Source organism: Prionailurus viverrinus, chromosome A1 (assembly GCF_022837055.1).
Source record: "Prionailurus viverrinus isolate Anna chromosome A1, UM_Priviv_1.0, whole genome shotgun sequence".
Taxonomy (NCBI): Eukaryota; Metazoa; Chordata; class Mammalia; order Carnivora; family Felidae; genus Prionailurus; species Prionailurus viverrinus.
The window spans coordinates 135637878-135652972 of NC_062561.1; the positions used below are offsets into that span (position 1 = coordinate 135637878).

General features: G+C 45.7%; 1 protein-coding gene across 1 annotated transcript in view; it reads left to right on the forward strand.

Annotated features, from left to right (window-relative positions):
- The first annotated feature begins 10598 nt into the window (after positions 1-10598).
- Positions 10599-15095, forward strand: part of PIK3R1 (phosphoinositide-3-kinase regulatory subunit 1) — an 87066-nt gene continuing 82569 nt past the window's right edge. The window contains exon 1 of the mRNA XM_047852475.1: positions 10599-10734. The gene's annotated coding sequence lies outside the window, so the exon portion shown is untranslated. The remainder of the gene's footprint in view (positions 10735-15095) is intronic.

A 15095-nucleotide genomic window follows, 5' to 3' on the forward strand; every position in this document is an offset into this window, starting at 1 on the left:
TAGGGAGGAATGCTAGGAGAGTTGTATTTGTATATTATTTGGACTAGGACGTTTTCCAGCTGATTCACCAAAGCCGTGCACTACTAGCTCTGATGTTACACTGATTTTAAATATCATTTGCATTTCTTTAGGTGGAGAAATTACATAACAAATCCTAGCTCCTTTGATTCTCATTAGTATCTGATTAACATTGAGACTCCCCAAAGCCCAAATAGAAGTAGCAGGATTCAGATTTCAGATTCAGATTTCAGTTGCGTTTGGGAAAATATGTACTTTGTTTCCTAAGAGATGGAGGAGAACTTGCTAGAAGAGAAGTCATGAAGAAGCTGGTTTTGACAGTGTATTCTTTTGAAGCTCCAAGATAAGACGAGGGCTGTGCACATTACTGGTGATGAAAGTGATCATAAATAAAGATCTTCCAAGAGCTATCTCATGGATGGGTATTGAAAACCCACTAGGAAATAATCCGGCTGGTATTTCCATTCTGACTTCACAGGGTGTGGCCTTCTTTGCAGACTCTATACTTTGTGAGGTCATGACTTTTGGAATTTCCCTCAAGACATAAATGTATAATCTAGTTAGGGCTAAAGAAATAACATGGTTAATAATGTTTATAAACGAATCTAGAGTGTCCAGTAGACAATCTCCATTAGTTGAGAGAGAAGTCAGGAGCTGGGAGTCCAGGCAGGCTGGGACTGGCTCTTGACAAGTTTGTGAAGTGGGTACAGTTTGCTTTGGGTGCCCTTGTTCTCATCATCAAGGTCTGTGTTTTCCCCCTTTTGGACCCTCTATACTTACCTTTAACTTCCTTCTCTATCTGCTGGACGGTATCTATAATTCTTGTTCTCCACTCATTTTCACCTGATTTCTGCTAAGGGGTTAACTGGTAGTTGGGGTGTTACCTCAAACTCAGCAGAACCGTGTGGTGGGGATTCAGATTGTAGACCTTTTTCTGCTGTTACCGCTTCATGTAACCTAGGGCTAATTTCGTCATGTCCCAGACTTCCATTTCTCATCTTTAAAACACATAGGAAAGAATTTGATGCTACACTGTCTTCCAGATATTAAATTGTTAGCCTCTATAACAACAGCCTTCAGATGTATTTGTATCTTTAAAAGGTATGAGATGGACAGTCTTTTCTTCTTCCCCAGGTATAATTCAGAGCAAAGGTCAGCCCACTTTTTTTTTTTTTTATCAAGAGCCAGAGAGTAAATATTTTAGGCCTTGTGGGCCGTATAGTCCCTGTCACAACCACTGACGCTGCCATGGTAGTGTGAAAACAGCCATCGACAAGAGAACTTATTTACAAAAATAGCTGATGGCTGGAATTGGCCAGCAGGTGTAGTTTTCACACCCCTGCTTTAGCAATGCAGTCTGGAGCCAAGTTGCTTGAGTTCAAAGCTCAGCTCTGCCACCTACCCAACCTTTTCAGGCCACAGTTACCTCATCTGTAAAATGAGAGAAATGATACTACAGGTACCTCATAGGGTGGCGGTGGTGACTAAATGCGTTCAGATGTGTAAAGCACTTGAACCAGTGCTCACTTTATAATAAGTGCCGTTAACTATATTATTCTCCCCCTCGTCAGCTTCATTTTGTGTTTCGGCACCATATTTTCCTGTCAATGAGCTTGGCCCAGCGGCCTCTTCTGCAGGGAGGTGGTAATGGGGCAAGAGCCACTCAATGCCAGGTGAGTAAAGACATATCCTTGTAAGGAAACTTTCCTGTTCATGAAGTTTCCACTGGTGACAGTCATAGATCTATTCAAAGCTTCTTACCAGAGCAAAAGCACATCAGTTTAGCCTGCCTCAAACTTGCGGCTCTAGCCCTCACTTGCGTGATAGGCTTTGAATGTAAAACATAAATCGTCCTGTAGCTTTCCGCATGGTAGCCTGTTGGGAAGCCCGGAGGCTTCTGAACCCCCTTCCAAGAAAGAACGAGTAAGAAAAAAGCGTGGCATAACCACCTCTGTCAAAGGGCTGAGCCTCGTGTTAGGGAAGAGAGTGAGTTTTTCAGATTTAGTACCACTAGCTTGTTAGTATCATGCAGGGACTGGTGAGGGAACATTCCCCCGAATGAGAACATTAGGATACAGTTTTAATGGGGTCCAACGTGGATTGTAGCAAGGAGGTATTGGTGGGCACGGGTGTCGGTGTGCGTGCTGACATTCGTTGTGAGGGAAATGGCTTGGGAACAGACGTGTATTCTTTTCTCCCTTTGCATTCCACGATTAAAAACAAACAAACAAAAATAGCCGGAATTGCCAGCTCCTTCGCCACAGAACTGCGCGGTCAATTATTTTTTAGCAATTTCAGGTTGTTTTGCCTTAGATTGCATCATCAGCCTGCATAGTTTCCCCTGTTTTTCAAGTGGCAGGGTGCCTCAATTATGCACGAGTTTAGTAATCTTTTACAAGGGCATTGTTGACAGACCCACAAGCATGCATAAAAGTCGTAAATCTTTTCTTTAGTAACTCCACAGTACCTGTTACATTTGGCCAGTATTTACCAGGCCCCAGCTAAACCAGGATGGTGCCAGTGAGACCACAAGCTACAACAGTGTGGCCGACTGGAGGAGGCTTAGGTACTTGTCGTGATGCTGTCTGTCACTCAGCAGCTGGTGACTTGGAGCATCAACTACATTGGTAACGCAGAGACAGTTATCTAACCTCTCTAGGACTCAGTGTCCTTATCTGAAAATGGGAGAGGTAAGCTAGAGGCATAAGGCACTAGGCAGCTTTCTAATTCAGGATTCCCTAAAGAGAGAGACCAGGGAGGTCCCAAAGGTCTGAAATTCTCTATTGATGAGCCCAAATCATCAGAGTTTCTCTGTGATCGGTGGTCACCAATAGATTAGTTGATAATCACAATGGTTAGGCTGAAAGTTGGCTTGAAGTAGCACATCACAAATTCAGGATAAGGGGCACCGTGACAGGAAAGCAGGAAGGTATCAGTGAACAGTGAGGCAGCAGGGGCTGCCTCGAGGCAAAAGGGCCCCAGTGGAGATTTGGTTCTGGTGCTCATCATGGATGGGACCGGGTCAAATCACAAAGCCTTTCTCAGTCTGTCTGTCCATCTGTAAGATGGCAGTCACGACACGTGCTGTACCCACAACCCAGAGCCAGTGCATTTCACAGAACAGTTCATGTGCAAGCCCTCTTTTTTTTTTTTTTTTTTTTTTTTTGGTGCAAGCCCTCTTGAAACATTGAAATCCAATACAAAAGCCATTGTAAACACAGCTCCCTTAAAGCAGAAAACAGAAGACGTGAGTGCTTAAAGAAACCGATACACTGCAAAACATCCTAAATTATGAGTAGTCGTTCCTTCAGGATGCATTTTATTCATAACTGGAGAAAGGAAGTGCTTGTTAGCATTATGATACATCCACCCACCAAGGATTTTGAGTGTTAAAATACGACTCTAACCAATTTTAGAAAAATGGGTACTGTCAGAAGACAGCCTTACCTGATCTAAAGTGTTTCCTTTGCATACACAGCTTGGCAAGACCCAGAGAAAAGGCTGTGTGATTGGAGCTAGATTGGGGAGGCTGAGGGTAATGTGTTTCCTTTATTCTCCGAGGCTGTCTGAATACTCGGGCTAGGTTCTGTCAGAAGCTCTGACAGTTCTGGATCTCCTCCAGTGGAGGGAACAAAGGCTAGGGTTTCTTTTGAAAAATTCTTTCTGAGCAGAGAGATTGTCCAACACAGTTTCCTTGATAAAGGGCTCATTATCTGTCGGTGTGACTTTGCCCTTAATTTTTATGCTGGCAGGGCCAACATGAGCATATTTAAGCAAATCCTTTTACCCAGACAGCTGTAACAGCACCCTAACAATTTGTGCCAGGGCTCCAAACTTGGGTGTGGAATATAATCAATATGGGTTAAATTTCCAGTTATTTCAATCAGCAAGAAATATAGTTTATTTGCTTGCTTCTTATTGTATTTACACTTGGCACTTTTCAAATGCAAGCTCATTTTCAAATAAAAAAAATCGATGGTAGAATGTTTCAGAATTGTTTTCTTAGCTCAACTGACACATGCTTATGGATCTAAGTGGGTTGCTTGTATTGGAGTAAGGTGGCTCCAGAAGGTTGGGAAAAGGTGATCCTCTGAGAAAGAAATCAGAATTAACAATTAACACATGATGTAGCAGTGTGTGTGTGTGTGTGTGTGTGTGTGTGTGTGTGTGTGTGTGTGAGAGAGAGAGAGAGAGAGAGAGAGAGAGAGAGAGAGTCTGTAAATGGTGATGCAGAAAATCTTGTATCACCCAAGTCTAAACAAGGTGATTAAGTTTTAGTTTCTAAGAGGCAAACCTGGAATGTGATGTTAGCTCAGAAAGCTGAAGGCTAAGTGTCCTGTAAGCTTGGTAAAAGATTTTTTTTTTTAATGTTATTTTTTGAGAGAGAGGAAGAGAGACAGAGCATGAGCCAGGGAGGGACAGAGAGGGAGGGAGACACAGAATCTGAAGCAGGTTCCAGGCTCCAAGTTGTTATGACAGTACAGAGCCTGATGCTGAGCTCGAACCCACAGACCATGAGATCATGACCTGAGCCAAAGTCAGTTGCTTAAATGACTGAGCCACCCAGGTGCCCCTGGATTTACCATTTTTGTACCTCCATTCATTAATTGCTGAACACTTGGCTGTTTCCAGCTTTTGGCTATTGTGAACAATGCTGTTGTGAACATTGGCATGCAAGTTTCTATTTGAGTCCCTTCTCACTGTGGTTTTAATTTGTATTTCTCTAATAATTAAAGATGTTTAGCTTCTATACATGAGTTTATTTGCCATGCACATATCTTCTTTGGTAAAGTGTTTAAATCTTTTGTCCATTAAAAAAATTTTTTTTTAATGTTTTTCTTTATTTTTGAGAGTGGCAGAGCTGAGTGGGGGAGGGGCAGTGAGAGAGGGAGACACAGAATCTGAAGCAGCTCCAGGCTCTGAGCTGTCAGCACAGAGCCCATTGTGGGGCTCAAACCCACAAACTGTGAGATCATGACCTGAGCTGAAGTCAGATGCTTAACCAGCTGAGCCACCCAGGTGCCCCTCTTTTGTCCATTTTTTAAAAATCTTTATTTTATTTATTTTTGAGCGAGAAAGAGAGCATGAGCAGGGAAGGGGCAGACAGAAGAAGGGAGGATCCCAAGCAGGCTCTGCACTGTCAGCACAGAGCCTGTTACTGGGATTGAACTCATGAACCCTGAGACCATGACCTGAGCCAAAACTAACAGTCGGATGCTTAACTGACTGACCCACCCAGGCACCCTGCTTTTGTTCATTTTTAAAAGCTGTTGTTTGTTTGCTTTTTTGCTACCGTGTTGTGAGATTTCCTAACGTATTCCTTAAATGTTTATTTATTTTACTTTTGAGAGAGAGAGAGAGAGAGAGATTGATTGTGAGTGGGGGAGGGGCAGAGTGAGAGGGAGACAGAGAATCCCAAGCAGGCTCCATGCTGTCAGTGCAGAGCCCAACGTGGGGCTTGAACTCACAAACCATGAGATCATGACCTGAGCCGAAATCAAGAGTTGGACGCTTAACCAACTGAGCCACCGAGGCGCCCCTCCTAATGTATTCTAATACAAGTCCTTTGTTGGATATATGTTTAACAGCAAATGTGTTTCCCAAGGTGTGGCTTCTTATTTTCACAACAGTGTCATTTGAAGAGCAAAACTTTGCAGTTTTGATGAAGTTCAGTTTGATTTTGATTTTTTTTCTTTCGTAGCTGTGTCCTAATTTTTAAGAAATCTTTTCTTTAGAAGAAAAGGTTTAGAACCTATATTTTCTTTTAGGAGTTTTGTAGTGTCTGCTCTTAGATGTTTAGGTCTATGATTCATTTCCAGGCAATTTTTTATATGGTGGGATATCAGCACCCAAGTTCATTTTTCCGTGGACGTGGTTTTCCAGTTGCCCCATGCCTGCTGGTGTTTTAGCACCAGTTGTAGACTGGCATCCTGCTGGCCCTGTTGCTCTGTCCCCGAATCTGGCTTGACTTCTTCCAACTCTCAGAGGCTCTTTCTGGAGAGTGCTTGCACACGATTGCTCTAAAGGTCACAAATCTAAGAATTTATATTGAGTTTCCTTTCAACTTCCAGGCTTTTCTCCCTTACTGAGTACCCTCTCTGTACCAGTAAGTCCATGAGCTGCTGGAGTTACCCCAAAATAAAACGTGGCCCTTGCATTCAAGAAAATAGCTACACAAACATTTGCTTCTATGTTTCACATTTTATCACCTCAACTGAGGTTACTGTGTTGTAACTTTTTGAAGTACAGCTTCTTATTTCAAGGGACTTTGAGGGCAGCCATTGGGTAGAATGTGGCTGAAAACTACTGCACAGGTGGCTTATTCACTTGTATCTCATACTGGTTGATTTGTCGAGTCTTTTTTTTATAAATTTTTTTTTCAACGTTTATTTATTTTTGGGACAGAGAGAGACAGAGCATGAGCGGGGGAGGGGCAGAGAGAGAGGGAGACACAGAGTCGGAAACAGGCTCCAGGCTCTGAGCCATCAGACCAGAGCCCGACGCGGGGCTCGAACTCACCGACCGCGAGATCGTGACCTGGCTGAAGTCGGACGCTTAACCGACTGTGCCACCCAGGCGCCCCAGATTTGTCGAGTCTTATCCTCAACAGTTGATGAGGATTCAGACACTAAAAGATTAGACAGGGATGTCCAGAGAATAGATTGTGAGCAGAGAACTCAGGGTATGTATGAGCGATTATGATCTGACACGTTCTCTGGGGTACACTCGGAAAGTCGTCACTCTTCGTAGGACTTCAACATGGTTAACAGCTTGTTCAGGCTCAGAAACACCGGACTGAGAAGTACAGTATTGGTGGCCTTAAGAATTTTCACTCTGCTAAGAAGCATTCCAGCCATTTTTTTTCTTGTTTCCCTTAACCTGTGTTTAACCTAGTCATTCACAAAAGTGAAAAATCTTAAGCTAAGTAATACAAGGACTGATTGCCCCCCCCCCCGAATTTCCATTATCAGGGCAGAAAAGAGGAAAAATAAAATTATTAGGCAAAAGTCCTTGGTGTTTGGTGGTGCTCATTTCTCACCCGTTACCATCTCTCAGCTATTGAATGCCTGCAGTGTTTGGTGCCATGGAGAACAGAAGATTGGAAATACAGAGGCCTTTAGACCAGCAATTTGAGATTCCAACAAGCTAGTTGTCCTCTTGGGTGTGCTTTTTTGTTGTTGTTGAGGTCCACTTAATTTTATGATGTAAGGCATCATAAAACCATCGACCAGTGGTCATCACACTTATGTGGCCTAACCCAGGTTTCAAAAAATGTTGAATTAATTGCCAGCATTTAGTCATTGAGAAGTGGCCCATAAAAGTCTGGGTTTCCAGCTCCTCTCTGAAAATTGGAAGGTTTGGTAAATTTGGGCTCACATTCCCATGTGGTGACGATCAGCTAAATGCTACTACCAGCTGCTTCCTGTAAGACCAGCCATTTGTGCTCCAGTCTCTCCCAGCTGGCCTTCCTGATGGTACCTTTCCTACCTGGATCCCCCAGAGCAGTGGTTCTTAACCCTGGCTTCACAGTGGAGACACGTGAGGAACTATAGAGGCCACGGATGCCTCTGTTCCACCCATAGAAGTTTTGATATAATCTCTCTGGGCTGCTGACCAGGCACTGGGATTTTTATAAGCTCCCCAGCCAATGACAAGTGCCATAGCCAAAACTGAAGACCCCTGCTAAGACGGAACATTGGAAACTTTAAATTGCACATCAGTCACCTGGGGATTTCATTAAAACGCAGACTGTGATTCAAGAGGCCTGGGATGGGGCCCGGGACGCTGCATATCTAACCAGCTCCTAGATGGTGCCAATGCTGATGGCCTGTGCACCTCTCTTTGCGAAGTAAGGCTCTAAGGCATTTGTACTTGTGTTGTTGTTTGAACTCTAAACCACATCATTGGGTTTTGAGTCTAAAGGAATCGTGTTCTAGCATTCACATCACTGCAGTAGTTGGAGTGATGGGGGCCAATGAGGATATCTGACCAGTCTTCTTTGGGGAGGACACTTCTTCCCCGAAGTGGCTTGCTGTGGCCACTGAAAGCCTTTCAGGGTGCTGCGGGTCCTTGTCTCTGTTAGGTCTGACTTCCAAACCCCCTTGACCATCACCAGTTGTGCACATCATACCCATCTTCCTTTGGGAAATTGTACATCTTCTGACATTTTGAGCTCCTCAGTAGTGGCACCACCTGGCAGCCAACAGTTTGGCTGCTACTGATTGAACAGTGGTGTTTCTGTGCCCATTTGAGCATTTCAGTGCAGTGGTTTTCCGTCTGTGTTCCCAGCTGCCCTAGGCCTAGAGCAAAGGCTCTCAACCCCTAGTGTGCACAGAAGACTTGGAAGGCTTATTTAAACAGATTGGTAGGCTCCACCCCCCGCCCCCCCCCCCCCCCCAGCATTTGTGATGCAATAAGGACAGAAAATTTGCATTTCCAACCCATCCCCAGGAGATAATAACCTGCCTTGTCCAAAGGCCTAGAAGTTCCCTTGACCTCACCGCAAGGCTTCTTGTAACAGTTACATTTCTGGAGTCCAGGTAAGATTTTATTTAGGAAAAAGGTTTATTTTTAAGTTTGATTACTACTGTTTTGTTGCTTTTTGTTATTTCATAGACATCAATGGAAAATGAAAATAAAAAAGCTAATGTTAGTGCTATGGGGGGCAGGTATCAATACAGAGGAAACAAAGACTGAAATTATTCAGCTTATCGAAGAAAAGCATAATTTTCCTCCCATGGGACTTAATGCTGTGTGTTCCATAGGATGGAAAAAATGAAAGAATATACAACATAAATTGCTAAAGACCACCTAAAAACGAGGAAGCTCAATTTAAGGATTTCATGCTTTTTTAGGTTTGAGGGAATAGAACCCCATCGTAACAGTATGTAAGTCCCTTTCCAGGAACTCATCGTGTACAAAAGGAGAGGGTAGCTGGTAAGGTTTCTTCAGACCCAAGCCTAAAGGAAACAGTGCAAATATCACAGCACTTAGAGCTCAGTTTATTGGACTGGGTCAAGGTAATTCTACTCCAGGCTGAGACACCTCATTTCATTTACCAAGCTCAGGCAAACAATAGATGAAGCCCATCATTTCATAGAGTAGGTGGAAAGGATATCGCTTGGTAAAGTTTCGGTAAAGTGGTTTCTTAAACATGTAGGTAGTTCTCTACTTCTCTATCTCCACTTTAAGAGACATGTTGGAATAATAGGTCAGTACCTGAAACCTAAAACAGAAGAAACTCTTTCCATTAGAGTGTGAGTCACCTTTCAAAATGATTTTATTTTCTGAGGATACTCAATCAATTTCAGGATGTCCTCTACTTCCAACACCCAAGGAATAAACCACCAAATTCAAAGTTTGACACAAGTCTTAAGTGATGGTAAAAAAAAAAGAAAAGAAAAGAAAAAAAAAGAAAAGAAAAAAGGGAAATCCTTGCAAGGGAATTGGCAAAGAGCTGTAAAAGGGCTTTAGGGCAAGCAGGCTCGGCGCGTGCAGATCTCAAAACTGCTGAAAAGAGGGATCTGCGAATAGATGTTTAAAAAGCGGACTCCTCCACGGTTTAATAGTAAAGAGCAAAACAAGTTGCTGGCATTCCATCTCACCCGTCCTGGGAAGGTCTGAACCGACATCAGATTTTTCTTCAGCAACTAAGTAATGATTCTTAGTGGAAAAATCTGCATTTGAAAACTAACATTTAAGAGACAGTATAATTTCTTGTGAGCCTCCACTCCCTACCCGAGGGGCCGTGGTCCGCCAGAGCGACCTACATTTGCTCCGTCATGTCAAGGCTGGAAGGGATCAGTTAGCGTGCGCCCTCTTCATAAAACTCTCTTCCCCAGTCGCGGGCCCGCCTGGCTCCCAGCGGCGGCGGTGCCAGGCTGCTGGAGCTCGTGGCAGCTTGCGGGCGCTAGCCTCTCCGGCTCACCCCTTCACCCTTCCTTCACCCCGGGACGCCACGCGGATAGCGTGGTTTTTCCGCCCACTCCCGAGGCTGTGCTGGCGAGGCCGGGAATTGCAGGGCCTCCCCGCCTTGGCGAGCCCAGGAATCCGAATCCTCCCCGCCCTTGGCACTCCGCTGGAGCGCTGGGGGCTCGAAGGAGGATAGGGGTCGGCTCCAGACCCTCCGATTAGAGACGCAGCCTGTTACGTCTGAAATCATCCCCCACCTCTCCCGGCCCCACCGCCTCTGGTCCCGGAGACACCGGCAGCTGGCTGTGCCGCGGCCTGGCGCAGATCCAGAGCGCTCCGCCGCGGACCTAGCGCGGGGCCCGGCCGCCCGGGGCATCCCCGCGGCCGGGGGCGGAAGGCCGGCCCGGCGGCAGGAAGGGTCCGCAGAGCCGGAGCTCCGCCCCTCCGGCCGCCCAGCTCCAGGGCCGGCACGGTGAGTGGCGGCGGCCGAGGGCGCGGCGCCAGCGGAGAGGGGCGGAGACGTGCGCGCTGGTTGGCGCGGGCTCGGGGGCGGGGCGCGCTGGGCCGGGCCGGAGGCGGGGCCGGCGCCGGGCGCTGGAGCTGCTGGCTGACGGAGAGGAGTCGCGAGCAGCTGGAGCGGAGTTGGAGGAAGCGGCGTCCGCGACGAGGGCTGCGGGCTAGCGGGTTGGAGGCGCCGCGCTCGAATCGGGAACGGCGGGCGGGTCGAGGCCGGGTCGGAGGCGCGTCGGAGGCCGCCGCTGCAGCCTGGGCCCCGCAGAGGAAGGAAGCCGGCCGGCAGGGGAGGTAGGCGGCGGCAGCGGGTCCGGGTGTGTGTGCCCGGGAGGGGGAGGCAGTGCGTGCGCGCGCTGCTGCCTCCGTTCTCTTCCTGTCACCAGCAGCCGCTTCTCCTGCAGAGCAGAGCCGGGGGAGAGCGGGCTGGCCGCCGGCATCTCAGGCTCATGGCCAGCGTTTTGCGTGCTCCCGGCCGCCTCAGAGCTCCCGTTTCCCCGGTCCTCTTCCGAGCTGGCTCTAGCTGCACGCCGCCGGGCGCATTCGTCCCCTGACTTGCAGGCGATCTCGGGCTGGTCTCCACCCCTCCGTTACCGCACACTTCTGAGGGTCCTTGCTGTCGCCTTGCAGTTTTCCGGGGTCCTTCACAGAGCGCCCAAACCGTTGCCTTTGAGTTAGCGGGAAGGAGCGAAGCCTTCCCCCGCGTCCTTCGGCTGCAGCCAGGGTAGCTGCTCGGGCCCTTCCCCCGAGCGGGTGGGGCGGCGGTGGTCCCCGGAGCTCGCCCCGAGCCCCCGCCCTCCGAAGTTTGTCTTCCTCCTCTTCCGGGGTGGGGGAAGTGCGCCTCGGGGCGGCTGGTCGCTGGGGCCCTAACGGCGTTTAGTGCCGGCCGGGCCTGGACAGGTTGTTGGAGGCATATTTAACCGGGTTCTCCAACAGCCCGGAAATCCAGCTTTTTGTAGCGCGGAGCGAGAGTGGAGGGACCTGCCCAGCAATATGGAGCCGGCTAGGGAGAGCAAGAGAGTGTGGCAAGCCCGAGCTAAAATATCGTGGGGGAATTATCTGGCAACCGCTGCTCTAACACTCACTTCCCAAGAGCAGAAACTGCCCCGCAGATCGCAAGACAAAGAGAACTGGAAAGCTCAGGCCAGGCACTCCAGTACCGATACATACTTTGGTAACCTGAATTGGAGCATGAACTAGAAGGGTGTGAGTGGAATGGCTGTTACATGTTGAATGCAGAATGTGTGTGAACTGGATTTGGGGAAATTCTTAGGCTTCCCTGAGTGCTGTTAACATGGAAAAGGTCTCCCTTCCACCGTTAATCCCTGGTGGAGCTGCAGCACTGTTGGTGTCTGAGTATGAGTTTACTCTTTATTGGGGGGGGGGGGGAGGGTTGACTTTGGAAGCGGTACGGGGTTGGTTTTTTTCTTTTTTTCTTTTCCTGTTCTGTTCTTTTTCTCTTTGTCATTCAGTGCGAAGTACGACTGGATAAAACAGTTCCGGGTTTTGAGTGCAGCCTAAGATTGTCATTTCAGCGTAAGGAGGTTCAAGTTTTAGTTGTTAGGCGGGACTTTCACCAAGCTTATTGACCTAGGCATTTATGTGGAATTGCATTTTAATGTTTCATTAGCTTGGGTTGCGTTTTCCACTTTAAAGATGGATAGGTAAGCTAGAAAAGATCGGAGTAGACATGTTTATTTCTGAGGTATGCTCTCAGAATAAAGGATCTTCAGGGTGCAAATAATTGGGAATTTGGGGAATTCTGCACAGAAGGCCGCAAATATTAATCTTAAAAAAGAAAAATAAAAGCCCCCCCCCCCCACAGTTCCTTAATACAGTTCACCTTTCTTGAAATTAACAGTTAAAACTCAGAGGATAGCTTCTTAGAAACAAAAGTTGCTTAAACTTTGGGAAGCAAGTGTTTTTTGGTTGTTACAAAGAAAATACCTTAAGAGTAATTATTTTTTTTGGGGGGGGGGAGAGTCCCTGTAAAGTTCTAGAAGGTGTGTTTGGTTCAGAATCAAGGTTTAAACTGGAAAGGTCAGTGGAGGAGACCTACCTGCCTTACAGAATTGTTGGGTTATGTCACTGCTGGCCTCTTGAGCTTTTATATGCTAGTTGTAGACAGGTAGTAGATAGTCATACTTTTCCATAACAATGTACGGGTTTTTATGATTGGAAGGAAGTTCTCTGTATCTCAAACTGGCTTTCAAAGTGCTATGTGCATTTGGTTTCTAACTTCCATCTTGTTTTGGGACCTGTTCTTGTCAGTTGCATAACAGAACTCTGGTGCACACTGGCTATCTGCTGTTTTATCTGCTTTTGTAAAATGATGTTATCACTGTCTCCTTTCTCACGTATGATGCCGATAGTGTGAAAAAGCACTTCCCTTCCCATTGGTTAATTATTTTGTCTTTTCTTAGCTATTTTTTGTTTAATTTATCAAGATCAGGAAATCCCCACAGCATAAAGTTGGTTTGGAGGAATGAAGTGGTACAATAAGTTACAGTTACCACATATTTTGGTTGTTGGTAGTGATTCTGGTAGTATGCGTTTATCTTCTGGAAATGCCAATTGTATCTAAGCTGATTTCTGAAGGGTTTTGTATCTTCAATGCAAAGATACACCACCTACCTACCCAAATCTTGTGTTGTTAAACGTGTGACCATACCTTTAATTAAATTCTTCTGTGAATGCCGTGTGATTTTTAAAGTAGTGTGTTGGTCAAAATCTCCTTTTTTTCTTAGATAGTTCAGAGATCAGGTTCTAAAAAGGCATCCACTCTGAAAGATTGTCCATATGCTCATTAAAACAGGAAGAATTTCAGTTCACCTTTTATTGTGTTTGCATTTTGTGATTTTCAAAATGCATTTTATGGCATAAAGCGATGGTGAAGGAGCAGATTCAAAGAAAGTGATTTAATGGTTAGGTCAGATCATAGAAAGCTGAGATAATGGTTGCATTTAGAGTTTTGCTTTTAATTCTCTCACCTGTGGGGCATACACCATGCAGAAGAAAATGAGAAGTGTTTTTTTCTGTACGTTATACATTTTAAATAGGCTCCCCACAGATCTCCCTGTTTTGGAGGACACAGGGATTTGCCAGAGAAGGCAAGAGAATGGAGCCTCTTAGTAAAGCTGTTAGAAAATGAGGTTGCTTATCAGTGGAGGGAATGGCTTATCAATTTAGCTTTTTGCCTTAGAAGGCACAATATAAATTGTAACAACTATTAATAAAAGACTTAGGTTGTAAGTAATTTTTAAAATATCGGTATTATTTATTGCTTTTTTTCTCTGTCTCTTCCACCTATATCCTAATGTGATTTCTTGTTATGCTTCTGCCAACGCTCTTATTGGAATTACTTGCCTAAAAGAATGGCAATTAAAGGCCATTTCATGTACATTATGCCAAATGAGCTGAAAAATAGACTACATAATTACTCATAAACTTGTCTGTTTGGCTTATGTTAGGGTTTTTTTTTTTTTTTTTTTTTTTTTGAAAGGGTACAATGAGCTTAGCATAGCTTTTGCTGAAGAAAAAAATCCTGCTATAAAAACATCTTTGGAGATTTTATCTTCCCAGCATTGTCCTCCTTAAAGTAAATAAAATACATACCCACAGGCACCTGTAGTGAAAATAGTTTTCAGGTTAAGGATCACCCCAGAAAGTACTGAAATCACAGGAGTTTGGGCAAAGTGTGAGAAGACTCCAGCACTGTGCAGAGTGAGTTAATAAAGCGAGGCCCCTGGACAGGCATGCCGTGCCCCTCCCCTCCCTGGCTGGACCCCGGTGGTCCAGACCTTGGGAGGAGTGAGGGCTGCAACCTAAGGACGAAGCTCCCTTTAGTCCCTGGAGGACTGTGTTAGCGCCTGTCATCTTTTCTCTTTGAGGGCAGCTAGATCACATATCCTGTTGGAGAAGTCTTGGCCCCTCCCTGGTCTCTCCAGAACCACCCTCTCCCTCAGGCGGGGAGAGAACTAGGTGGGCAAAGTCCACCGGCTGCCTTTATGTGTCTGTCTGAAAAGAAGTTAAGGAGACAGCAGACCTTTATTTTGGCTAACTTCAGGATGCATTTACAAGGGTTTGCAAGCATTTAGAGGCAACACACACACACACACACACACACACACACACACACAAATTCCTAGCAAATTTTCCTGTTTCAGGTAGGAAGTGTATAATTGGAAGTAAGGGATGTTGAATACTAGTAGCCATAATAATAATGATATCAGTGATAACATAGCCACAGTTTACTAGCTATGGAACGTCAGGCAGATTATCTAAGTTTTCTGTGCTTGTTTTCTCATCAGTAAAATGGGGATACAAATTGTATCTAGGAAGTTGTAAGGGTTAAATGAGTTGGTATATACAAAACTCTTAAGAGCTGTGCCTGATCCATAGTAAACACTACGTTGGTGTTAATTGTATTAAGCTCTAATTATCCAGCACAGAGCTTAGCACTTTATAGATGTAATTTCATTTAATCATCCTAGTAACCCTGTAAGGTGCAGGTTTGCTTATTGTATGTGCCTCATAGATGATAAAATTGTGCCACGGAGAGATCTGAGTAACTTGCCCAAGGTTAAAAATCCAGACAGTGATGGGGACAGCTGCCCGCGTCTGAAGCTCAGTGCTTATACTAATCTTCTTGCTAA